The 22547-nt window shown below is 50.6% G+C and overlaps 29 non-coding genes across 29 annotated transcripts; 16 read left to right on the forward strand and 13 right to left on the reverse strand.

The window, feature by feature from the left end:
• Positions 1 to 441: 441 nt before the first annotated feature.
• TRNAR-CCU (transfer RNA arginine (anticodon CCU)) lies at positions 442 to 514 on the forward strand. Its single transcript has one exon. It is a non-coding gene; the product is annotated as a tRNA-Arg (tRNA).
• A 600-nt stretch (positions 515 to 1114) lies between these two features.
• TRNAA-AGC (transfer RNA alanine (anticodon AGC)) lies at positions 1115 to 1187 on the reverse strand. The gene has a single exon. It is a non-coding gene; the product is annotated as a tRNA-Ala (tRNA).
• A 694-nt stretch (positions 1188 to 1881) lies between these two features.
• Positions 1882 to 1954, forward strand: TRNAR-CCU (transfer RNA arginine (anticodon CCU)). Its single transcript has one exon. It is a non-coding gene; the product is annotated as a tRNA-Arg (tRNA).
• A 1357-nt stretch (positions 1955 to 3311) lies between these two features.
• Positions 3312 to 3384, forward strand: TRNAR-CCU (transfer RNA arginine (anticodon CCU)). Its single transcript has one exon. It is a non-coding gene; the product is annotated as a tRNA-Arg (tRNA).
• Positions 3385 to 3974: 590 nt separating this feature from the next.
• On the reverse strand, positions 3975 to 4047 carry TRNAA-AGC (transfer RNA alanine (anticodon AGC)). The gene has a single exon. It is a non-coding gene; the product is annotated as a tRNA-Ala (tRNA).
• Positions 4048 to 4741: 694 nt separating this feature from the next.
• Positions 4742 to 4814, forward strand: TRNAR-CCU (transfer RNA arginine (anticodon CCU)). The gene has a single exon. It is a non-coding gene; the product is annotated as a tRNA-Arg (tRNA).
• Positions 4815 to 5414: 600 nt separating this feature from the next.
• On the reverse strand, positions 5415 to 5487 carry TRNAA-AGC (transfer RNA alanine (anticodon AGC)). The gene has a single exon. It is a non-coding gene; the product is annotated as a tRNA-Ala (tRNA).
• Positions 5488 to 6181: 694 nt separating this feature from the next.
• On the forward strand, positions 6182 to 6254 carry TRNAR-CCU (transfer RNA arginine (anticodon CCU)). Its single transcript has one exon. It is a non-coding gene; the product is annotated as a tRNA-Arg (tRNA).
• Positions 6255 to 6844: 590 nt separating this feature from the next.
• Positions 6845 to 6917, reverse strand: TRNAA-AGC (transfer RNA alanine (anticodon AGC)). Its single transcript has one exon. It is a non-coding gene; the product is annotated as a tRNA-Ala (tRNA).
• Positions 6918 to 7611: 694 nt separating this feature from the next.
• Positions 7612 to 7684, forward strand: TRNAR-CCU (transfer RNA arginine (anticodon CCU)). Its single transcript has one exon. It is a non-coding gene; the product is annotated as a tRNA-Arg (tRNA).
• Positions 7685 to 8284: 600 nt separating this feature from the next.
• TRNAA-AGC (transfer RNA alanine (anticodon AGC)) lies at positions 8285 to 8357 on the reverse strand. The gene has a single exon. It is a non-coding gene; the product is annotated as a tRNA-Ala (tRNA).
• Positions 8358 to 9051: 694 nt separating this feature from the next.
• Positions 9052 to 9124, forward strand: TRNAR-CCU (transfer RNA arginine (anticodon CCU)). The gene has a single exon. It is a non-coding gene; the product is annotated as a tRNA-Arg (tRNA).
• Positions 9125 to 9714: 590 nt separating this feature from the next.
• On the reverse strand, positions 9715 to 9787 carry TRNAA-UGC (transfer RNA alanine (anticodon UGC)). The gene has a single exon. It is a non-coding gene; the product is annotated as a tRNA-Ala (tRNA).
• Positions 9788 to 10481: 694 nt separating this feature from the next.
• On the forward strand, positions 10482 to 10554 carry TRNAR-CCU (transfer RNA arginine (anticodon CCU)). The gene has a single exon. It is a non-coding gene; the product is annotated as a tRNA-Arg (tRNA).
• A 590-nt stretch (positions 10555 to 11144) lies between these two features.
• On the reverse strand, positions 11145 to 11217 carry TRNAA-AGC (transfer RNA alanine (anticodon AGC)). Its single transcript has one exon. It is a non-coding gene; the product is annotated as a tRNA-Ala (tRNA).
• Positions 11218 to 11911: 694 nt separating this feature from the next.
• TRNAR-CCU (transfer RNA arginine (anticodon CCU)) lies at positions 11912 to 11984 on the forward strand. Its single transcript has one exon. It is a non-coding gene; the product is annotated as a tRNA-Arg (tRNA).
• Positions 11985 to 12574: 590 nt separating this feature from the next.
• Positions 12575 to 12647, reverse strand: TRNAA-AGC (transfer RNA alanine (anticodon AGC)). Its single transcript has one exon. It is a non-coding gene; the product is annotated as a tRNA-Ala (tRNA).
• Positions 12648 to 13341: 694 nt separating this feature from the next.
• On the forward strand, positions 13342 to 13414 carry TRNAR-CCU (transfer RNA arginine (anticodon CCU)). Its single transcript has one exon. It is a non-coding gene; the product is annotated as a tRNA-Arg (tRNA).
• Positions 13415 to 14004: 590 nt separating this feature from the next.
• TRNAA-AGC (transfer RNA alanine (anticodon AGC)) lies at positions 14005 to 14077 on the reverse strand. The gene has a single exon. It is a non-coding gene; the product is annotated as a tRNA-Ala (tRNA).
• A 694-nt stretch (positions 14078 to 14771) lies between these two features.
• On the forward strand, positions 14772 to 14844 carry TRNAR-CCU (transfer RNA arginine (anticodon CCU)). Its single transcript has one exon. It is a non-coding gene; the product is annotated as a tRNA-Arg (tRNA).
• Positions 14845 to 15444: 600 nt separating this feature from the next.
• TRNAA-AGC (transfer RNA alanine (anticodon AGC)) lies at positions 15445 to 15517 on the reverse strand. The gene has a single exon. It is a non-coding gene; the product is annotated as a tRNA-Ala (tRNA).
• A 694-nt stretch (positions 15518 to 16211) lies between these two features.
• On the forward strand, positions 16212 to 16284 carry TRNAR-CCU (transfer RNA arginine (anticodon CCU)). The gene has a single exon. It is a non-coding gene; the product is annotated as a tRNA-Arg (tRNA).
• Positions 16285 to 16874: 590 nt separating this feature from the next.
• Positions 16875 to 16947, reverse strand: TRNAA-AGC (transfer RNA alanine (anticodon AGC)). Its single transcript has one exon. It is a non-coding gene; the product is annotated as a tRNA-Ala (tRNA).
• A 694-nt stretch (positions 16948 to 17641) lies between these two features.
• On the forward strand, positions 17642 to 17714 carry TRNAR-CCU (transfer RNA arginine (anticodon CCU)). The gene has a single exon. It is a non-coding gene; the product is annotated as a tRNA-Arg (tRNA).
• A 590-nt stretch (positions 17715 to 18304) lies between these two features.
• Positions 18305 to 18377, reverse strand: TRNAA-AGC (transfer RNA alanine (anticodon AGC)). The gene has a single exon. It is a non-coding gene; the product is annotated as a tRNA-Ala (tRNA).
• A 694-nt stretch (positions 18378 to 19071) lies between these two features.
• Positions 19072 to 19144, forward strand: TRNAR-CCU (transfer RNA arginine (anticodon CCU)). The gene has a single exon. It is a non-coding gene; the product is annotated as a tRNA-Arg (tRNA).
• Positions 19145 to 19734: 590 nt separating this feature from the next.
• TRNAA-AGC (transfer RNA alanine (anticodon AGC)) lies at positions 19735 to 19807 on the reverse strand. Its single transcript has one exon. It is a non-coding gene; the product is annotated as a tRNA-Ala (tRNA).
• A 694-nt stretch (positions 19808 to 20501) lies between these two features.
• TRNAR-CCU (transfer RNA arginine (anticodon CCU)) lies at positions 20502 to 20574 on the forward strand. Its single transcript has one exon. It is a non-coding gene; the product is annotated as a tRNA-Arg (tRNA).
• Positions 20575 to 21931: 1357 nt separating this feature from the next.
• Positions 21932 to 22004, forward strand: TRNAR-UCU (transfer RNA arginine (anticodon UCU)). The gene has a single exon. It is a non-coding gene; the product is annotated as a tRNA-Arg (tRNA).
• The last annotated feature ends 543 nt before the right edge of the window (positions 22005 to 22547 follow it).

Consider the following 22547-nt stretch of genomic DNA (forward strand, 5'->3'; position numbering starts at 1 on the left):
CCCTTTCACGCTGGACCTGCGCTTGTGATCAAGAGGCTGCACACCAGTGCCATAGACCCGAGAGCCCAATTGAAAAGGTGCTTGCTTCTCACTTTATTTCTCTCGCTATTTCTTGCTGTTTTAGGCCGCTGACACGCCGCCTGCAGCCAAAGGACCAGCGCTGGAGTGCCCTTTGTCATTTTTACCAGCTGGCCATATTTTACAATCGAGCGTCAGAATACCAAACAGGTAAGAGTTAGGTCTGGGAATTGAGTCCACTTTCCATCGTGTGTCCCATAAAGCGGAAGTGTCCAGCCGAGTGCAAGCAGGTGCCTTTTGCCCGCGTGTGCTGGGACACTGCAGCTTTGGACGTGAGCCAACTTGCCCTTTTCAGTGGGCCAGTACCCGTGACTCCAGTGAGAGAAGAGGAAAAGAAAGAACTTTCCCCTTCTCTGTCGAGTGGCCCCAGTGGCCTAATGGATAAGGCACTGGCCTCCTAAGCCAGGGATTGTGGGTTCGAGTCCCATCTGGGGTGGTTCGTGGCATTTTGTTCACACTTCTGCCAAAGCATGCAAAAGGTTTTTGCGGTAGTAGGGGGTGGGCGCAGGCTAGTACTTTGCTGGGCGCTGTGAAGTCCAGAACGTGCTCTGCTGGTAGCAGACTTTAAATGCCGGGAGACTGCAGAGTGTAGCAACCCCTCATGTCAGCGAAGAGACACAGATGAGTGGTAAGAAAGACAGGGAAAATATGCTTTCTGGAATCAGAGCTCCTGCAGACAGGGCTCACTCTTCTGCCAGCTCCGACCTGCTCCGATGAAAACGAAATAAAAGAGCAAAGGCTGCGCACTTTGAACCAATTATTCGAAGCATCGTATTGAAATGAAATAAAAGGTTAACAGCCCTGGGTGGCATCAAAGTGGAATTTCCTGAATATGTCACCAATGCCATGCAATGCGCCTGTTGCACAGTATCACGCCTCTTGCCGGCCCTCGCGCGGATGACTCTTTGGGATAGCAGAAAGTGGACGGAAGACTTTTAGGATGATAGTAAAAAAAACAGAAGCGAGCACATGACTTTATTTGCGACGATTGGCGAGTTTTGAATAAAATAGTGAAAATGAAGAAAAAGTGTCTTGCTGGAGAATGCGGGCATCGATCCCGCTACCTCTCGCATGCTAAGCGAGCGCTCTACCATCTGAGCTAATTCCCCTCCTCCTTGAAGGCTCTCGATACACTGCTTCAGAGCTGAAGCACAGTCTCCGGCTCACACTTGCTTGGCTGTCCAGGGACCTGTAGTGCATAAAGCCCTTTCTCTTCATCTGCCGCAGAGGAAATCACAATCTCACCCCTTTGCCCAAAACAAAATACCTTCAGTGGAGCTACAAGTAAAGCTGCAGATGGCCATCCATTGCAATGAGGATTGGCCAACCAGGTATTAATAGCAGAGTGACTCCACTCCCACGCCCTTTCACGCTGGACCTGCGCTTGTGATCAAGAGGCTGCACGCCAGTCCCATAGACCCGAGAGCCCAATTGAAAAGGTGCTTGCTTCTCACTTTATTTCTCTCGCTATTTCTTGCTGTTTTAGGCCGCTGACACGCCGCCTGCAGCCAAAGGACCAGCGCTGGAGTGCCCTTTGTCATTTTTACCAGCTGGCCATATTTTACAATCGAGCGTCAGAATACCAAACAGGTAAGAGTTAGGTCTGGGAATTGAGTCCACTTTCCATCGTGTGTCCCATAAAGCGGAAGTGTCCAGCCGAGTGCAAGCAGGTGCCTTTTGCCCGCGTGTGCTGGGACACTGCAGCTTTGGACGTGAGCCAACTTGCCCTTTTCAGTGGGCCAGTACCCGTGACTCCAGTGAGAGAAGAGGAAAAGAAAGAACTTTCCCCTTCTCTGTCGAGTGGCCCCAGTGGCCTAATGGATAAGGCACTGGCCTCCTAAGCCAGGAATTGTGGGTTCGAGTCCCATCTGGGGTGGTTCGTGGCATTTTGTTCACACTTATGCAAAAGGTTTTTGCGGTAGTAGGGGGAGGGCGCAGGCTAGTACTTTGCTGGGCGCTGTGAAGTCCAGAACGTGCTCTGCTGGTAGCAGACTTTAAATGCCGGGAGACTGCAGAGTGTAGCAACCCCTCATGTCAGCGAAGAGACACAGATGAGTGGTAAGAAAGACAGGGAAAATATGCTTTCTGGAATCAGAGCTCCTGCAGACAGGGCTCACTCTTCTGCCAGCTCCGACCTGCTCCGATGAAAACGAAATAAAAGAGCAAAGGCTGCGCACTTTGAACCAATTATTCTAAGCATCGTATTGAAATGAAATAAAAGGTTAACAGCCCTGGGTGGCATCAAAGTGGAATTTCCTGAATATGTCACCAATGCCATGCAATGCGCCTGTTGCACAGTATCACGCCTGTTGCCGGCCCTCGCGCGGATGACTCTTTGGGATAGCAGAAAGTGGACGGAAGACTTTTAGGATGATAGTAAAAAAAACAGAAGCGAGCACATGACTTTATTTGCGACGATTGGCGAGTTTTGAATAAAATAGTGAAAATGAAGAAAAAGCGTCTTGCTGGAGAATGCGGGCATCGATCCCGCTACCTCTCTTATGCTAAGCGAGCGCTCTACCATCTGAGCTAATTCCCCTCCTCCTCGAAGGCTCTCGATACACTGCTTCAGAGCTGAATCACAGTCTCCGGCTCACACTTGCTTGGCTGTCCAGGGACCTGTAGTGCATAAAGCCCTTTCTCTTCATCTGCCGCAGGGGAAATCACAATCTCACCCCTTTGCCCAAAACAAAATACCTTCAGTGGAGCTACAAGTAAAGCTGCAGATGGCCATCCATTGCAACGAGGATTGGCCAACCAGGTATTAATAGCAGAGTGACTCCACTGCCACGCCCTTTCACGCTGGACCTGCGCTTGTGATCAAGAGGCTGCACGCCAGTCCCATAGACCCGAGAGCCCAATTGAAAAGGTGCTTGCTTCTCACTTTATTTCTCTCGCTATTTCTTGCTGTTTTAGGCCGCTGACACGCCGCCTGCAGCCAAAGGACCAGCGCTGGAGTGCCCTTTGTCATTTTTACCAGCTGGCCATATTTTACAATCGAGCGTCAGAATACCAAACAGGTAAGAGTTAGGTCTGGGAATTGAGTCCACTTTCCATCGTGTGTCCCATAAAGCGGAAGTGTCCAGCCGAGTGCAAGCAGGTGCCTTTTGCCCGCGTGTGCTGGGACACTGCAGCTTTGGACGTGAGCCAACTTGCCCTTTTCAGTGGGCCAGTACCCGTGACTCCAGTGAGAGAAGAGGAAAAGAAAGAACTTTCCCCTTCTCTGTCGAGTGGCCCCAGTGGCCTAATGGATAAGGCACTGGCCTCCTAAGCCAGGGATTGTGGGTTCGAGTCCCATCTGGGGTGGTTCGTGGCATTTTGTTCACACTTATGCAAAAGGTTTTTGCGGTAGTAGGGGGAGGGCGCAGGCTAGTACTTTGCTGGGCGCTGTGAAGTCCAGAACGTGCTCTGCTGGTAGCAGACTTTAAATGCCGGGAGACTGCAGAGTGTAGCAACCCCTCATGTCAGCGAAGAGACACAGATGAGTGGTAAGAAAGACAGGGAAAATATGCTTTCTGGAATCAGAGCTCCTGCAGACAGGGCTCACTCTTCTGCCAGCTCCGACCTGCTCCGATGAAAACGAAATAAAAGAGCAAAGGCTGCGCACTTTGAACCAATTATTCGAAGCATCGTATTGAACTGAAATAAAAGGTCAACAGCCCTGGGTGGCATCAAAGTGGAATTTCCTGAATATGTCACCAATGCCATGCAATGCGCCTGTTGCACAGTATCACGCCTGTTGCCGGCCCTCGCGCGGATGACTCTTTGGGATAGCAGAAAGTGGACGGAAGACTTTTAGGATGATAGTAAAAAAAACAGAAGCGAGCACATGACTTTATTTGCGACGATTGGCGTGTTTTGAATAAAATAGTGAAAATGAAGAAAAAGCGTCTTGCTGGAGAATGCGGGCATCGATCCCGCTACCTCTCGCATGCTAAGCGAGCGCTCTACCATCTGAGCTAATTCCCCTCCTCCTGGAAGGCTCTCGATACACTGCTTCAGAGCTGAAGCACAGTCTCCGGCTCACACTTGCTTGGGTGTCCAGGGACCTGTAGTGCATAAAGCCCTTTCTCTTCATCTGCCGCAGGGGAAATCACAATCTCACCCCTTTGCCCAAAACAAAATACCTAGAGTGGAGCTACAAGTAAAGCTGCAGATGGCCATCCATTGCAACGAGGATTGGCCAACCAGGTATTAATAGCAGAGTGACTCCACTGCCACGCCCTTTCACGCTGGACCTGCGCTTGTGATCAAGAGGCTGCACGCCAGTCCCATAGACCCGAGAGCCCAATTGAAAAGGTGCTTGCTTCTCACTTTATTTCTCTCGCTATTTCTTGCTGTTTTAGGCCGCTGACACGCCGCCTGCAGCCAAAGGACCAGCGCTGGAGTGCCCTTTGTCATTTTTACCAGCTGGCCATATTTTACAATCGAGCGTCAGAATACCAAACAGGTAAGAGTTAGGTCTGGGAATTGAGTCCACTTTCCATCGTGTGTCCCATAAAGCGGAAGTGTCCAGCCGAGTGCAAGCAGGTGCCTTTTGCCCGCGTGTGCTGGGACACTGCAGCTTTGGACGTGAGCCAACTTGCCCTTTTCAGTGGGCCAGTACCTGTGACTCCAGTGAGAGAAGAGGAAAAGAAAGAACTTTCCCCTTCTCTGTCGAGTGGCCCCAGTGGCCTAATGGATAAGGCACTGGCCTCCTAAGCCAGGGATTGTGGGTTCGAGTCCCATCTGGGGTGGTTCGTGGCATTTTGTTCACACTTCTGCCAAAGCATGCAAAAGGTTTTTGCGGTAGTAGGGGGTGGGCGCAGGCTAGTACTTTGCTGGGCGCTGTGAAGTCCAAAACGTGCTCTGCTGGTAGCAGACTTTAAATGCCGGGAGACTGCAGAGTGTAGCAACCCCTCATGTCAGCGAAGAGACACAGATGAGTGGTAAGAAAGACAGGGAAAATATGCTTTCTGGAATCAGAGCTCCTGCAGACAGGGCTCACTCTTCTGCCAGCTCCGACCTGCTCCGATGAAAACGAAATAAAAGAGCAAAGGCTGCGCACTTTGAACCAATTATTCTAAGCATCGTATTGAAATGAAATAAAAGGTTAACAGCCCTGGGTGGCATCAAAGTGGAATTTCCTGAATATGTCACCAATGCCATGCAATGCGCCAGTTGCACAGTATCACGCCTGTTGCCGGCCCTCGCGCGGATGACTCTTTGGGATAGCAGAAAGTGGACGGAAGACTTTTAGGATGATAGTAAAAAAAACAGAAGCGAGCACATGACTTTATTTGCGACGATTGGTGAGTTTTGAATAAAATAGTGAAAATGAAGAAAAAGCGTCTTGCTGGAGAATGCGGGCATCGATCCCGCTACCTCTCGCATGCTAAGCGAGCGCTCTACCATCTGAGCTAATTCCCCTCCTCCTCGAAGGCTCTCGATACACTGCTTCAGAGCTGAAGCACAGTCTCCGGCTCACACTTGCTTGGCTGTCCAGGGACCTGTAGTGCATAAAGCCCTTTCTCTTCATCTGCCGCAGAGGAAATCACAATCTCACCCCTTTGCCCAAAACAAAATACCTTCAGTGGAGCTACAAGTAAAGCTGCAGATGGCCATCCATTGCAATGAGGATTGGCCAACCAGGTATTAATAGCAGAGTGACTCCACTGCCACGCCCTTTCACGCTGGACCTGCGCTTGTGATCAAGAGGCTGCACGCCAGTCCCATAGACCCGAGAGCCCAATTGAAAAGGTGCTTGCTTCTCACTTTATTTCTCTCGCTATTTCTTGCTGTTTTAGGCCGCTGACACGCCGCCTGCAGCCAAAGGACCAGCGCTGGAGTGCCCTTTGTCATTTTTACCAGCTGGCCATATTTTACAATCGAGCGTCAGAATACCAAACAGGTAAGAGTTAGGTCTGGGAATTGAGTCCACTTTCCATCGTGTGTCCCATAAAGCGGAAGTGTCCAGCCGAGTGCAAGCAGGTGCCTTTTGCCCGCGTGTGCTGGGACACTGCAGCTTTGGACGTGAGCCAACTTGCCCTTTTCAGTGGGCCAGTACCCGTGACTCCAGTGAGAGAAGAGGAAAAGAAAGAACTTTCCCCTTCTCTGTCGAGTGGCCCCAGTGGCCTAATGGATAAGGCACTGGCCTCCTAAGCCAGGGATTGTGGGTTCGAGTCCCATCTGGGGTGGTTCGTGGCATTTTGTTCACACTTATGCAAAAGGTTTTTGCGGTAGTAGGGGGAGGGCGCAGGCTAGTACTTTGCTGGGCGCTGTGAAGTCCAGAACGTGCTCTGCTGGTAGCAGACTTTAAATGCCGGGAGACTGCAGAGTGTAGCAACCCCTCATGTCAGCGAAGAGACACAGATGAGTGGTAAGAAAGACAGGGAAAATATGCTTTCTGGAATCAGAGCTCCTGCAGACAGGGCTCACTCTTCTGCCAGCTCCGACCTGCTCCGATGAAAACGAAATAAAAGAGCAAAGGCTGCGCACTTTGAACCAATTATTCGAAGCATCGTATTGAACTGAAATAAAAGGTCAACAGCCCTGGGTGGCATCAAAGTGGAATTTCCTGAATATGTCACCAATGCCATGCAATGCGCCTGTTGCACAGTATCACGCCTGTTGCCGGCCCTCGCGCGGATGACTCTTTGGGATAGCAGAAAGTGGACGGAAGACTTTTAGGATGATAGTAAAAAAAACAGAAGCGAGCACATGACTTTATTTGCGACGATTGGCGTGTTTTGAATAAAATAGTGAAAATGAAGAAAAAGCGTCTTGCTGGAGAATGCGGGCATCGATCCCGCTACCTCTCGCATGCTAAGCGAGCGCTCTACCATCTGAGCTAATTCCCCTCCTCCTGGAAGGCTCTCGATACACTGCTTCAGAGCTGAAGCACAGTCTCCGGCTCACACTTGCTTGGGTGTCCAGGGACCTGTAGTGCATAAAGCCCTTTCTCTTCATCTGCCGCAGGGGAAATCACAATCTCACCCCTTTGCCCAAAACAAAATACCTTCAGTGGAGCTACAAGTAAAGCTGCAGATGGCCATCCATTGCAACGAGGATTGGCCAACCAGGTATTAATAGCAGAGTGACTCCACTGCCACGCCCTTTCACGCTGGACCTGCGCTTGTGATCAAGAGGCTGCACGCCAGTCCCATAGACCCGAGAGCCCAATTGAAAAGGTGCTTGCTTCTCACTTTATTTCTCTCGCTATTTCTTGCTGTTTTAGGCCGCTGACACGCCGCCTGCAGCCAAAGGACCAGCGCTGGAGTGCCCTTTGTCATTTTTACCAGCTGGCCATATTTTACAATCGAGCGTCAGAATACCAAACAGGTAAGAGTTAGGTCTGGGAATTGAGTCCACTTTCCATCGTGTGTCCCATAAAGCGGAAGTGTCCAGCCGAGTGCAAGCAGGTGCCTTTTGCCCGCGTGTGCTGGGACACTGCAGCTTTGGACGTGAGCCAACTTGCCCTTTTCAGTGGGCCAGTACCCGTGACTCCAGTGAGAGAAGAGGAAAAGAAAGAACTTTCCCCTTCTCTGTCGAGTGGCCCCAGTGGCCTAATGGATAAGGCACTGGCCTCCTAAGCCAGGGATTGTGGGTTCGAGTCCCATCTGGGGTGGTTCGTGGCATTTTGTTCACACTTCTGCCAAAGCATGCAAAAGGTTTTTGCGGTAGTAGGGGGTGGGCGCAGGCTAGTACTTTGCTGGGCGCTGTGAAGTCCAGAACGTGCTCTGCTGGTAGCAGACTTTAAATGCCGGGAGACTGCAGAGTGTAGCAACCCCTCATGTCAGCGAAGAGACACAGATGAGTGGTAAGAAAGACAGGGAAAATATGCTTTCTGGAATCAGAGCTCCTGCAGACAGGGCTCACTCTTCTGCCAGCTCCGACCTGCTCCGATGAAAACGAAATAAAAGAGCAAAGGCTGCGCACTTTGAACCAATTATTCGAAGCATCGTATTGAAATGAAATAAAAGGTTAACAGCCCTGGGTGGCATCAAAGTGGAATTTCCTGAATATGTCACCAATGCCATGCAATGCGCCTGTTGCACAGTATCACGCCTCTTGCCGGCCCTCGCGCGGATGACTCTTTGGGATAGCAGAAAGTGGACGGAAGACTTTTAGGATGATAGTAAAAAAAACAGAAGCGAGCACATGACTTTATTTGCGACGATTGGCGAGTTTTGAATAAAATAGTGAAAATGAAGAAAAAGCGTCTTGCTGGAGAATGCGGGCATCGATCCCACTACCTCTCGCATGCTAAGCGAGCGCTCTACCATCTGAGCTAATTCCCCTCCTCCTCGAAGGCTCTCGATACACTGCTTCAGAGCTGAAGCACAGTCTCCGGCTCACACTTGCTTGGCTGTCCAGGGACCTGTAGTGCATAAAGCCCTTTCTCTTCATCTGCCGCAGGGGAAATCACAATCTCACCCCTTTGCCCAAAACAAAATACCTTCAGTGGAGCTACAAGTAAAGCTGCAGATGGCCATCCATTGCAACGAGGATTGGCCAACCAGGTATTAATAGCAGAGTGACTCCACTGCCACGCCCTTTCACGCTGGACCTGCGCTTGTGATCAAGAGGCTGCACGCCAGTCCCATAGACCCGAGAGCCCAATTGAAAAAGTGCTTGCTTCTCACTTTATTTCTCTCGCTATTTCTTGCTGTTTTAGGCCGCTGACACGCCGCCTGCAGCCAAAGGACCAGCGCTGGAGTGCCCTTTGTCATTTTTACCAGCTGGCCATATTTTACAATCGAGCGTCAGAATACCAAACAGGTAAGAGTTAGGTCTGGGAATTGAGTCCACTTTCCATCGTGTGTCCCATAAAGCGGAAGTGTCCAGCCGAGTGCAAGCAGGTGCCTTTTGCCCGCGTGTGCTGGGACACTGCAGCTTTGGACGTGAGCCAACTTGCCCTTTTCAGTGGGCCAGTACCCGTGACTCCAGTGAGAGAAGAGGAAAAGAAAGAACTTTCCCCTTCTCTGTCGAGTGGCCCCAGTGGCCTAATGGATAAGGCACTGGCCTCCTAAGCCAGGGATTGTGGGTTCGAGTCCCATCTGGGGTGGTTCGTGGCATTTTGTTCACACTTATGCAAAAGGTTTTTGCGGTAGTAGGGGGTGGGCGCAGGCTAGTACTTTGCTGGGCGCTGTGAAGTCCAGAACGTGCTCTGCTGGTAGCAGACTTTAAATGCCGGGAGACTGCAGAGTGTAGCAACCCCTCATGTCAGCGAAGAGACACAGATGAGTGGTAAGAAAGACAGGGAAAATATGCTTTCTGGAATCAGAGCTCCTGCAGACAGGGCTCACTCTTCTGCCAGCTCCGACCTGCTCCGATGAAAACGAAATAAAAGAGCAAAGGCTGCGCACTTTGAACCAATTATTCGAAGCATCGTATTGAAATGAAATAAAAGGTTAACAGCCCTGGGTGGCATCAAAGTGGAATTTCCTGAATATGTCACCAATGCCATGCAATGCGCCTGTTGCACAGTATCACGCCTCTTGCCGGCCCTCGCGCGGATGACTCTTTGGGATAGCAGAAAGTGGACGGAAGACTTTTAGGATGATAGTAAAAAAAACAGAAGCGAGCACATGACTTTATTTGCGACGATTGGTGAGTTTTGAATAAAATAGTGAAAATGAAGAAAAAGCGTCTTGCTGGAGAATGCGGGCATCGATCCCACTACCTCTCGCATGCAAAGCGAGCGCTCTACCATCTGAGCTAATTCCCCTCCTCCTCGAAGGCTCTCGATACACTGCTTCAGAGCTGAAGCACAGTCTCCGGCTCACACTTGCTTGGCTGTCCAGGGACCTGTAGTGCATAAAGCCCTTTCTCTTCATCTGCCGCAGAGGAAATCACAATCTCACCCCTTTGCCCAAAACAAAATACCTTCAGTGGAGCTACAAGTAAAGCTGCAGATGGCCATCCATTGCAATGAGGATTGGCCAACCAGGTATTAATAGCAGAGTGACTCCACTCCCACGCCCTTTCACGCTGGACCTGCGCTTGTGATCAAGAGGCTGCACGCCAGTCCCATAGACCCGAGAGCCCAATTGAAAAGGTGCTTGCTTCTCACTTTATTTCTCTCGCTATTTCTTGCTGTTTTAGGCCGCTGACACGCCGCCTGCAGCCAAAGGACCAGCGCTGGAGTGCCCTTTGTCATTTTTACCAGCTGGCCATATTTTACAATCGAGCGTCAGAATACCAAACAGGTAAGAGTTAGGTCTGGGAATTGAGTCCACTTTCCATCGTGTGTCCCATAAAGCGGAAGTGTCCAGCCGAGTGCAAGCAGGTGCCTTTTGCCCGCGTGTGCTGGGACACTGCAGCTTTGGACGTGAGCCAACTTGCCCTTTTCAGTGGGCCAGTACCCGTGACTCCAGTGAGAGAAGAGGAAAAGAAAGAACTTTCCCCTTCTCTGTCGAGTGGCCCCAGTGGCCTAATGGATAAGGCACTGGCCTCCTAAGCCAGGGATTGTGGGTTCGAGCCCCATCTGGGGTGGTTCGTGGCATTTTGTTCACACTTATGCAAAAGGTTTTTGCGGTAGTAGGGGGAGGGCGCAGGCTAGTACTTTGCTGGGCGCTGTGAAGTCCAGAACGTGCTCTGCTGGTAGCAGACTTTAAATGCCGGGAGACTGCAGAGTGTAGCAACCCCTCATGTCAGCGAAGAGACACAGATGAGTGGTAAGAAAGACAGGGAAAATATGCTTTCTGGAATCAGAGCTCCTGCAGACAGGGCTCACTCTTCTGCCAGCTCCGACCTGCTCCGATGAAAACGAAATAAAAGAGCAAAGGCTGCGCACTTTGAACCAATTATTCGAAGCATCGTATTGAACTGAAATAAAAGGTTAACAGCCCTGGGTGGCATCAAAGTGGAATTTCCTGAATATGTCACCAATGCCATGCAATGCGCCTGTTGCACAGTATCACGCCTGTTGCCGGCCCTCGTGCGGATGACTCTTTGGGATAGCAGAAAGTGGACGGAAGACTTTAAGAATGATAGTAAAAAAAACAGAAGCGAGCACATGACTTTATTTGCGACGATTGGCGAGTTTTGAATAAAATAGTGAAAATGAAGAAAAAGCGTCTTGCTGGAGAATGCGGGCATCGATCCCGCTACCTCTCGCATGCTAAGCGAGCGCTCTACCATCTGAGCTAATTCCCCTCCTCATCGAAGGCTCTCGATACACTGCTTCAGAGCTGAAGCACAGTCTCCGGCTCACACTTGCTTGGCTGTCCAGGGACCTGTAGTGCATAAAGCCCTTTCTCTTCATCTGCTGCAGGGGAAATCACAATCTCACCCCTTTGCCCAAAACAAAATACCTTCAGTGGAGCTACAAGTAAAGCTGCAGATGGCCATCCATTGCAACGAGGATTGGCCAACCAGGTATTAATAGCAGAGTGACTCCACTGCCACGCCCTTTCACGCTGGACCTGCGCTTGTGATCAAGAGGCTGCACGCCAGTCCCATAGACCCGAGAGCCCAATTGAAAAGGTGCTTGCTTCTCACTTTATTTCTCTCGCTATTTCTTGCTGTTTTAGGCCGCTGACACGCCGCCTGCAGCCAAAGGACCAGCGCTGGAGTGCCCTTTGTCATTTTTACCAGCTGGCCATATTTTACAATCGAGCGTCAGAATACCAAACAGGTAAGAGTTAGGTCTGGGAATTGAGTCCACTTTCCATCGTGTGTCCCATAAAGCGGAAGTGTCCAGCCGAGTGCAAGCAGGTGCCTTTTGCCCGCGTGTGCTGGGACACTGCAGCTTTGGACGTGAGCCAACTTGCCCTTTTCAGTGGGCCAGTACCCGTGACTCCAGTGAGAGAAGAGGAAAAGAAAGAACTTTCCCCTTCTCTGTCGAGTGGCCCCAGTGGCCTAATGGATAAGGCACTGGCCTCCTAAGCCAGGGATTGTGGGTTCGAGTCCCATCTGGGGAGGTTCGTGGCATTTTGTTCACACTTATGCAAAAGGTTTTTGCGGTAGTAGGGGGTGGGCGCAGGCTAGTACTTTGCTGGGCGCTGTGAAGTCCAGAACGTGCTCTGCTGGTAGCAGACTTTAAATGCCGGGAGACTGCAGAGTGTAGCAACCCCTCATGTCAGCGAAGAGACACAGATGAGTGGTAAGAAAGACAGGGAAAATATGCTTTCTGGAATCAGAGCTCCTGCAGACAGGGCTCACTCTTCTGCCAGCTCCGACCTGCTCCGATGAAAACGAAATAAAAGAGCAAAGGCTGCGCACTTTGAACCAATTATTCGAAGCATCGTATTGAACTGAAATAAAAGGTCAACAGCCCTGGGTGGCATCAAAGTGGAATTTCCTGAATATGTCACCAATGCCATGCAATGCGCCTGTTGCACAGTATCACGCCTGTTGCCGGCCCTCGCGCGGATGACTCTTTGGGATAGCAGAAAGTGGACGGAAGACTTTTAGGATGATAGTAAAAAAAACAGAAGCGAGCACATGACTTTATTTGCGACGATTGGTGAGTTTTGAATAAAATAGTGAAAATGAAGAAAAAGTGTCTTGCTGGAGAATGCGGGCATCGATCCCGCTACCTCTCGCATGCTAAGCGAGCGCTCTACCATCTGAGCTAATTCCCCTCCTCCTCGAAGGCTCTCGATACACTGCTTCAGAGCTGAAGCACAGTCTCCGGCTCACACTTGCTTGGCTGTCCAGGGACCTGTAGTGCATAAAGCCCTTTCTCTTCATCTGCCGCAGAGGAAATCACAATCTCACCCCTTTGCCCAAAACAAAATACCTTCAGTGGAGCTACAAGTAAAGCTGCAGATGGCCATCCATTGCAATGAGGATTGGCCAACCAGGTATTAATAGCAGAGTGACTCCACTCCCACGCCCTTTCACGCTGGACCTGCGCTTGTGATCAAGAGGCTGCACGCCAGTCCCATAGACCCGAGAGCCCAATTGAAAAGGTGCTTGCTTCTCACTTTATTTCTCTCGCTATTTCTTGCTGTTTTAGGCCGCTGACACGCCGCCTGCAGCCAAAGGACCAGCGCTGGAGTGCCCTTTGTCATTTTTACCAGCTGGCCATATTTTACAATCGAGCGTCAGAATACCAAACAGGTAAGAGTTAGGTCTGGGAATTGAGTCCACTTTCCATCGTGTGTCCCATAAAGCGGAAGTGTCCAGCCGAGTGCAAGCAGGTGCCTTTTGCCCGCGTGTGCTGGGACACTGCAGCTTTGGACGTGAGCCAACTTGCCCTTTTCAGTGGGCCAGTACCCGTGACTCCAGTGAGAGAAGAGGAAAAGAAAGAACTTTCCCCTTCTCTGTCGAGTGGCCCCAGTGGCCTAATGGATAAGGCACTGGCCTCCTAAGCCAGGGATTGTGGGTTCGAGCCCCATCTGGGGTGGTTCGTGGCATTTTGTTCACACTTATGCAAAAGGTTTTTGCGGTAGTAGGGGGAGGGCGCAGGCTAGTACTTTGCTGGGCGCTGTGAAGTCCAGAACGTGCTCTGCTGGTAGCAGACTTTAAATGCCGGGAGACTGCAGAGTGTAGCAACCCCTCATGTCAGCGAAGAGACACAGATGAGTGGTAAGAAAGACAGGGAAAATATGCTTTCTGGAATCAGAGCTCCTGCAGACAGGGCTCACTCTTCTGCCAGCTCCGACCTGCTCCGATGAAAACGAAATAAAAGAGCAAAGGCTGCGCACTTTGAACCAATTATTCTAAGCATCGTATTGAAATGAAATAAAAGGTTAACAGCCCTGGGTGGCATCAAAGTGGAATTTCCTGAATATGTCACCAATGCCATGCAATGAGCCTGTTGCACAGTATCACGCCTGTTGCCGGCCCTCGCGCGGATGACTCTTTGGGATAGCAGAAAGTGGACGGAAGACTTTTAGGATGATAGTAAAAAAACCAGAAGCGAGCACATGACTTTATTTGCGACGATTGGCGTGTTTTGAATAAAATAGTGAAAATGAAGAAAAAGCGTCTTGCTGGAGAATGCGGGCATCGATCCCGCTACCTCTCGCATGCTAAGCGAGCGCTCTACCATCTGAGCTAATTCCCCTCCTCCTGGAAGGCTCTCGATACACTGCTTCAGAGCTGAAGCACAGTCTCCGGCTCACACTTGCTTGGGTGTCCAGGGACCTGTAGTGCATAAAGCCCTTTCTCTTCATCTGCCGCAGGGGAAATCACAATCTCACCCCTTTGCCCAAAACAAAATACCTTCAGTGGAGCTACAAGTAAAGCTGCAGATGGCCATCCATTGCAACGAGGATTGGCCAACCAGGTATTAATAGCAGAGTGACTCCACTGCCACGCCCTTTCACGCTGGACCTGCGCTTGTGATCAAGAGGCTGCACGCCAGTCCCATAGACCCGAGAGCCCAATTGAAAAGGTGCTTGCTTCTCACTTTATTTCTCTCGCTATTTCTTGCTGTTTTAGGCCGCTGACACGCCGCCTGCAGCCAAAGGACCAGCGCTGGAGTGCCCTTTGTCATTTTTACCAGCTGGCCATATTTTACAATCGAGCGTCAGAATACCAAACAGGTAAGAGTTAGGTCTGGGAATTGAGTCCACTTTCCATCGTGTGTCCCATAAAGCGGAAGTGTCCAGCCGAGTGCAAGCAGGTGCCTTTTGCCCGCGTGTGCTGGGACACTGCAGCTTTGGACGTGAGCCAACTTGCCCTTTTCAGTGGGCCAGTACCCGTGACTCCAGTGAGAGAAGAGGAAAAGAAAGAACTTTCCCCTTCTCTGTCGAGTGGCCCCAGTGGCCTAATGGATAAGGCACTGGCCTCCTAAGCCAGGGATTGTGGGTTCAAGTCCCATCTGGGGTGGTTCGTGGCATTTTGTTCACACTTCTGCCAAAGCATGCAAAAGGTTTTTGCGGTAGTAGGGGGTGGGCGCAGGCTAGTACTTTGCTGGGCGCTGTGAAGTCCAGAACGTGCTCTGCTGGTAGCAGACTTTAAATGCCGGGAGACTGCAGAGTGTAGCAACCCCTCATGTCAGCGAAGAGACACAGATGAGTGGTAAGAAAGACAGGGAAAATATGCTTTCTGGAATCAGAGCTCCTGCAGACAGGGCTCACTCTTCTGCCAGCTCCGACCTGCTCCGATGAAAACGAAATAAAAGAGCAAAGGCTGCGCACTTTGAACCAATTATTCGAAGCATCGTATTGAAATGAAATAAAAGGTTAACAGCCCTGGGTGGCATCAAAGTGGAATTTCCTGAATATGTCACCAATGCCATGCAATGCGCCTGTTGCACAGTATCACGCCTCTTGCCGGCCCTCGCGCGGATGACTCTTTGGGATAGCAGAAAGTGGACGGAAGACTTTTAGGATGATAGTAAAAAAAACAGAAGCGAGCACATGACTTTATTTGCGACGATTGGCGAGTTTTGAATAAAATAGTGAAAATGAAGAAAAAGCGTCTTGCTGGAGAATGCGGGCATCGATCCCACTACCTCTCGCATGCTAAGCGAGCGCTCTACCATCTGAGCTAATTCCCCTCCTCCTCGAAGGCTCTCGATACACTGCTTCAGAGCTGAAGCACAGTCTCCGGCTCACACTTGCTTGGCTGTCCAGGGACCTGTAGTGCATAAAGCCCTTTCTCTTCATCTGCCGCAGGGGAAATCACAATCTCACCCCTTTGCCCAAAACAAAATACCTTCAGTGGAGCTACAAGTAAAGCTGCAGATGGCCATCCATTGCAACGAGGATTGGCCAACCAGGTATTAATAGCAGAGTGACTCCACTGCCACGCCCTTTCACGCTGGACCTGCGCTTGTGATCAAGAGGCTGCACGCCAGTCCCATAGACCCGAGAGCCCAATTGAAAAAGTGCTTGCTTCTCACTTTATTTCTCTCGCTATTTCTTGCTGTTTTAGGCCGCTGACACGCCGCCTGCAGCCAAAGGACCAGCGCTGGAGTGCCCTTTGTCATTTTTACCAGCTGGCCATATTTTACAATCGAGCGTCAGAATACCAAACAGGTAAGAGTTAGGTCTGGGAATTGAGTCCACTTTCCATCGTGTGTCCCATAAAGCGGAAGTGTCCAGCCGAGTGCAAGCAGGTGCCTTTTGCCCGCGTGTGCTGGGACACTGCAGCTTTGGACGTGAGCCAACTTGCCCTTTTCAGTGGGCCAGTACCCGTGACTCCAGTGAGAGAAGAGGAAAAGAAAGAACTTTCCCCTTCTCTGTCGAGTGGCCCCAGTGGCCTAATGGATAAGGCACTGGCCTCCTAAGCCAGGGATTGTGGGTTCGAGTCCCATCTGGGGTGGTTCGTGGCATTTTGTTCACACTTATGCAAAAGGTTTTTGCGGTAGTAGGGGGTGGGCGCAGGCTAGTACTTTGCTGGGCGCTGTGAAGTCCAGAACGTGCTCTGCTGGTAGCAGACTTTAAATGCCGGGAGACTGCAGAGTGTAGCAACCCCTCATGTCAGCGAAGAGACACAGATGAGTGGTAAGAAAGACAGGGAAAATATGCTTTCTGGAATCAGAGCTCCTGCAGACAGGGCTCACTCTTCTGCCAGCTCCGACCTGCTCCGATGAAAACGAAATAAAAGAGCAAAGGCTGCGCACTTTGAACCAATTATTCGAAGCATCGTATTGAAATGAAATAAAAGGTTAACAGCCCTGGGTGGCATCAAAGTGGAATTTCCTGAATATGTCACCAATGCCATGCAATGCGCCTGTTGCACAGTATCACGCCTCTTGCCGGCCCTCGCGCGGATGACTCTTTGGGATAGCAGAAAGTGGACGGAAGACTTTTAGGATGATAGTAAAAAAAACAGAAGCGAGCACATGACTTTATTTGCGACGATTGGTGAGTTTTGAATAAAATAGTGAAAATGAAGAAAAAGCGTCTTGCTGGAGAATGCGGGCATCGATCCCACTACCTCTCGCATGCTAAGCGAGCGCTCTACCATCTGAGCTAATTCCCCTCCTCCTCGAAGGCTCTCGATACACTGCTTCAGAGCTGAAGCACAGTCTCCGGCTCACACTTGCTTGGCTGTCCAGGGACCTGTAGTGCATAAAGCCCTTTCTCTTCATCTGCCGCAGAGGAAATCACAATCTCACCCCTTTGCCCAAAACAAAATACCTTCAGTGGAGCTACAAGTAAAGCTGCAGATGGCCATCCATTGCAATGAGGATTGGCCAACCAGGTATTAATAGCAGAGTGACTCCACTCCCACGCCCTTTCACGCTGGACCTGCGCTTGTGATCAAGAGGCTGCACGCCAGTCCCATAGACCCGAGAGCCCAATTGAAAAGGTGCTTGCTTCTCACTTTATTTCTCTCGCTATTTCTTGCTGTTTTAGGCCGCTGACACGCCGCCTGCAGCCAAAGGACCAGCGCTGGAGTGCCCTTTGTCATTTTTACCAGCTGGCCATATTTTACAATCGAGCGTCAGAATACCAAACAGGTAAGAGTTAGGTCTGGGAATTGAGTCCACTTTCCATCGTGTGTCCCATAAAGCGGAAGTGTCCAGCCGAGTGCAAGCAGGTGCCTTTTGCCCGCGTGTGCTGGGACACTGCAGCTTTGGACGTGAGCCAACTTGCCCTTTTCAGTGGGCCAGTACCCGTGACTCCAGTGAGAGAAGAGGAAAAGAAAGAACTTTCCCCTTCTCTGTCGAGTGGCCCCAGTGGCCTAATGGATAAGGCACTGTCCTCCTAAGCCAGGGATTGTGGGTTCGAGCCCCATCTGGGGTGGTTCGTGGCATTTTGTTCACACTTATGCAAAAGGTTTTTGCGGTAGTAGGGGGAGGGCGCAGGCTAGTACTTTGCTGGGCGCTGTGAAGTCCAGAACGTGCTCTGCTGGTAGCAGACTTTAAATGCCGGGAGACTGCAGAGTGTAGCAACCCCTCATGTCAGCGAAGAGACACAGATGAGTGGTAAGAAAGACAGGGAAAATATGCTTTCTGGAATCAGAGCTCCTGCAGACAGGGCTCACTCTTCTGCCAGCTCCGACCTGCTCCGATGAAAACGAAATAAAAGAGCAAAGGCTGCGCACTTTGAACCAATTATTCGAAGCATCGTATTGAACTGAAATAAAAGGTTAACAGCCCTGGGTGGCATCAAAGTGGAATTTCCTGAATATGTCACCAATGCCATGCAATGCGCCTGTTGCACAGTATCACGCCTGTTGCCGGCCCTCGTGCGGATGACTCTTTGGGATAGCAGAAAGTGGACGGAAGACTTTAAGAATGATAGTAAAAAAAACAGAAGCGAGCACATGACTTTATTTGCGACGATTGGCGAGTTTTGAATAAAATAGTGAAAATGAAGAAAAAGCGTCTTGCTGGAGAATGCGGGCATCGATCCCGCTACCTCTCGCATGCTAAGCGAGCGCTCTACCATCTGAGCTAATTCCCCTCCTCATCGAAGGCTCTCGATACACTGCTTCAGAGCTGAAGCACAGTCTCCGGCTCACACTTGCTTGGCTGTCCAGGGACCTGTAGTGCATAAAGCCCTTTCTCTTCATCTGCCGCAGGGGAAATCACAATCTCACCCCTTTGCCCAAAACAAAATACCTTCAGTGGAGCTACAAGTAAAGCTGCAGATGGCCATCCATTGCAACGAGGATTGGCCAACCAGGTATTAATAGCAGAGTGACTCCACTGCCACGCCCTTTCACGCTGGACCTGCGCTTGTGATCAAGAGGCTGCACGCCAGTCCCATAGACCCGAGAGCCCAATTGAAAAGGTGCTTGCTTCTCACTTTATTTCTCTCGCTATTTCTTGCTGTTTTAGGCCGCTGACACGCCGCCTGCAGCCAAAGGACCAGCGCTGGAGTGCCCTTTGTCATTTTTACCAGCTGGCCATATTTTACAATCGAGCGTCAGAATACCAAACAGGTAAGAGTTAGGTCTGGGAATTGAGTCCACTTTCCATCGTGTGTCCCATAAAGCGGAAGTGTCCAGCCGAGTGCAAGCAGGTGCCTTTTGCCCGCGTGTGCTGGGACACTGCAGCTTTGGACGTGAGCCAACTTGCCCTTTTCAGTGGGCCAGTACCCGTGACTCCAGTGAGAGAAGAGGAAAAGAAAGAACTTTCCCCTTCTCTGTCGAGTGGCCCCAGTGGCCTAATGGATAAGGCACTGGCCTCCTAAGCCAGGGATTGTGGGTTCGAGTCCCATCTGGGGAGGTTCGTGGCATTTTGTTCACACTTATGCAAAAGGTTTTTGCGGTAGTAGGGGGTGGGCGCAGGCTAGTACTTTGCTGGGCGCTGTGAAGTCCAGAACGTGCTCTGCTGGTAGCAGACTTTAAATGCCGGGAGACTGCAGAGTGTAGCAACCCCTCATGTCAGCGAAGAGACACAGATGAGTGGTAAGAAAGACAGGGAAAATATGCTTTCTGGAATCAGAGCTCCTGCAGACAGGGCTCACTCTTCTGCCAGCTCCGACCTGCTCCGATGAAAACGAAATAAAAGAGCAAAGGCTGCGCACTTTGAACCAATTATTCGAAGCATCGTATTGAACTGAAATAAAAGGTCAACAGCCCTGGGTGGCATCAAAGTGGAATTTCCTGAATATGTCACCAATGCCATGCAATGCGCCTGTTGCACAGTATCACGCCTGTTGCCGGCCCTCGCGCGGATGACTCTTTGGGATAGCAGAAAGTGGACGGAAGACTTTTAGGATGATAGTAAAAAAAACAGAAGCGAGCACATGACTTTATTTGCGACGATTGGTGAGTTTTGAATAAAATAGTGAAAATGAAGAAAAAGTGTCTTGCTGGAGAATGCGGGCATCGATCCCGCTACCTCTCGCATGCTAAGCGAGCGCTCTACCATCTGAGCTAATTCCCCTCCTCCTCGAAGGATCTCGATACACTGCTTCAGAGCTGAAGCACAGTCTCCGGCTCACACTTGCTTGGCTGTCCAGGGACCTGTAGTGCATAAAGCCCTTTCTCTTCATCTGCCGCAGAGGAAATCACAATCTCACCCCTTTGCCCAAAACAAAATACCTTCAGTGGAGCTACAAGTAAAGCTGCAGATGGCCATCCATTGCAATGAGGATTGGCCAACCAGGTATTAATAGCAGAGTGACTCCACTCCCACGCCCTTTCACGCTGGACCTGCGCTTGTGATCAAGAGGCTGCACGCCAGTCCCATAGACCCGAGAGCCCAATTGAAAAGGTGCTTGCTTCTCACTTCATTTCTCTCGCTATTTCTTGCTGTTTTAGTCCGCTGACACGCCGCCTGCAGCCAAAGGACCAGCGCTGGAGTGCCCTTTGTCATTTTTACCAGCTGGCCATATTTTACAATCGAGCGTCAGAATACCAAACAGGTAAGAGTTAGGTCTGGGAATTGAGTCCACTTTCCATCGTGTGTCCCATAAAGCGGAAGTGTCCAGCCGAGTGCAAGCAGGTGCCTTTTGCCCGCGTGTGCTGGGACACTGCAGCTTTGGACGTGAGCCAACTTGCCCTTTTCAGTGGGCCAGTACCCGTGACTCCAGTGAGAGAAGAGGAAAAGAAAGAACTTTCCCCTTCTCTGTCGAGTGGCCCCAGTGGCCTAATGGATAAGGCACTGGCCTCCTAAGCCAGGGATTGTGGGTTCGAGCCCCATCTGGGGTGGTTCGTGGCATTTTGTTCACACTTATGCAAAAGGTTTTTGCGGTAGTAGGGGGAGGGCGCAGGCTAGTACTTTGCTGGGCGCTGTGAAGTCCAGAACGTGCTCTGCTGGTAGCAGACTTTAAATGCCGGGAGACTGCAGAGTGTAGCAACCCCTCATGTCAGCGAAGAGACACAGATGAGTGGTAAGAAAGACAGGGAAAATATGCTTTCTGGAATCAGAGCTCCTGCAGACAGGGCTCACTCTTCTGCCAGCTCCGACCTGCTCCGATGAAAACGAAATAAAAGAGCAAAGGCTGCGCACTTTGAACCAATTATTCTAAGCATCGTATTGAAATGAAATAAAAGGTTAACAGCCCTGGGTGGCATCAAAGTGGAATTTCCTGAATATGTCACCAATGCCATGCAATGAGCCTGTTGCACAGTATCACGCCTGTTGCCGGCCCTCGCGCGGATGACTCTTTGGGATAGCAGAAAGTGGACGGAAGACTTTTAGGATGATAGTAAAAAAACCAGAAGCGAGCACATGACTTTATTTGCGACGATTGGCGAGTTTTGAATAAAATAGTGAAAATGAAGAAAAAGCGTCTTGCTGGAGAATGCGGGCATCGATCCTGCTACCTCTCGCATGCTAAGCGAGCGCTCTACCATCTGAGCTAATTCCCCTCCTCCTCGAAGGCTCTCGATACACTGCTTCAGAGCTGAAGCACAGTCTCCGGCTCACACTTGCTTGGCTGTCCAGGGACCTGTAGTGCATAAAGCCCTTTCTCTTCATCTGCCGCAGGGGAAATCACAATCTCACCCCTTTGCCCAAAACAAAATACCTTCAGTGGAGCTACAAGTAAAGCTGCAGATGGCCATCCATTGCAACGAGGATTGGCCAACCAGGTATTAATAGCAGAGTGACTCCACTGCCACGCCCTTTCACGCTGGACCTGCGCTTGTGATCAAGAGGCTGCACGCCAGTCCCATAGACCCGAGAGCCCAATTGAAAAGGTGCTTGCTTCTCACTTTATTTCTCTCGCTATTTCTTGCTGTTTTAGGCCGCTGACACGCCGCCTGCAGCCAAAGGACCAGCGCTGGAGTGCCCTTTGTCATTTTTACCAGCTGGCCATATTTTACAATCGAGCGTCAGAATACCAAACAGGTAAGAGTTAGGTCTGGGAATTGAGTCCACTTTCCATCGTGTGTCCCATAAAGCGGAAGTGTCCAGCCGAGTGCAAGCAGGTGCCTTTTGCCCGCGTGTGCTGGGACACTGCAGCTTTGGACGTGAGCCAACTTGCCCTTTTCAGTGGGCCAGTACCCGTGACTCCAGTGAGAGAAGAGGAAAAGAAAGAACTTTCCCCTTCTCTGTCGAGTTGCCCCAGTGGCCTAATGGATAAGGCACTGGCCTTCTAAGCCAGGGATTGTGGGTTCGAGTCCCATCTGGGGTGGTTCGTGGCATTTTGTTCACACTTATGCAAAAGGTTTTTGCGGTAGTAGGGGGTGGGCGCAGGCTAGTACTTTGCTGGGCGCTGTGAAGTCCAGAACGTGCTCTGCTGGTAGCAGACTTTAAATGCCGGGAGACTGCAGAGTGTAGCAACCCCTCATGTCAGCGAAGAGACACAGATGAGTGGTAAGAAAGACAGGGAAAATATGCTTTCTGGAATCAGAGCTCCTGCAGACAGGGCTCACTCTTCTGCCAGCTCCGACCTGCTCCGATGAAAACGAAATAAAAGAGCAAAGGCTGCGCACTTTGAACCAATTATTCTAAGCATCGTATTGAAATGAAATAAAAGGTTAACAGCCCTGGGTGGCATCAAAGTGGAATTTCCTGAATATGTCACCAATGCCATGCAATGCGCCTGTTGCACAGTATCACGCCTGTTGCCGGCCCTCGCGCGGATGACTCTTTGGGATAGCAGAAAGTGGACGGAAGACTTTTAGGATGATAGTAAAAAAAACAGAAGCGAGCACATGACTTTATTTGCGACGAT

Source organism: Ambystoma mexicanum, chromosome 5q (genome assembly GCF_040938575.1).
Source record: "Ambystoma mexicanum isolate Mex_15411 chromosome 5q, UKY_AmexF1_1, whole genome shotgun sequence".
NCBI lineage: Eukaryota > Metazoa > Chordata > Amphibia > Caudata > Ambystomatidae > Ambystoma > Ambystoma mexicanum.